Below are 227 nucleotides of genomic sequence, written 5' to 3'. Positions count from 1 at the left end.
GGGAGCTCCGTGGTGGCACCAAGGACCGGGGTGAGGGCTCTCACCACCACGGTTCCCAGCAACCTCACTGCGCAGCCCCAGAGCCACGTCCCTGGGGCAAAACACTCCCCAAGAGCTACCTAAGATGAGGGAGCTGGGGTTGAATTAAGGTCCGGTGGGTACAGGAGGAATTGTGCGTCCACGCTGAGCCCATGTACCCGCAGGCCGGGGGAGGAGGGGGGGAGGCG

The 227-nt window shown here is 65.2% G+C and overlaps 1 protein-coding gene across 1 annotated transcript in view; it reads right to left on the bottom strand.

Moving 5' to 3' along the window:
• Positions 1–227, bottom strand: part of LOC104272593 (neuroblastoma suppressor of tumorigenicity 1-like) — a 2,557-nt gene that overhangs the window by 299 nt on the left and 2,031 nt on the right. The window lies entirely within an intron of this gene.

Source organism: Apaloderma vittatum, unplaced genomic scaffold, assembly GCF_000703405.1.
Source record: "Apaloderma vittatum isolate BGI_N311 unplaced genomic scaffold, ASM70340v1 scaffold28394, whole genome shotgun sequence".
In the NCBI taxonomy this organism is placed as follows: domain Eukaryota; kingdom Metazoa; phylum Chordata; class Aves; order Trogoniformes; family Trogonidae; genus Apaloderma; species Apaloderma vittatum.
The sequence above is the reverse complement of the archived record's forward strand: the minus strand, read 5'-3'. Positions and strand labels throughout refer to the sequence as shown.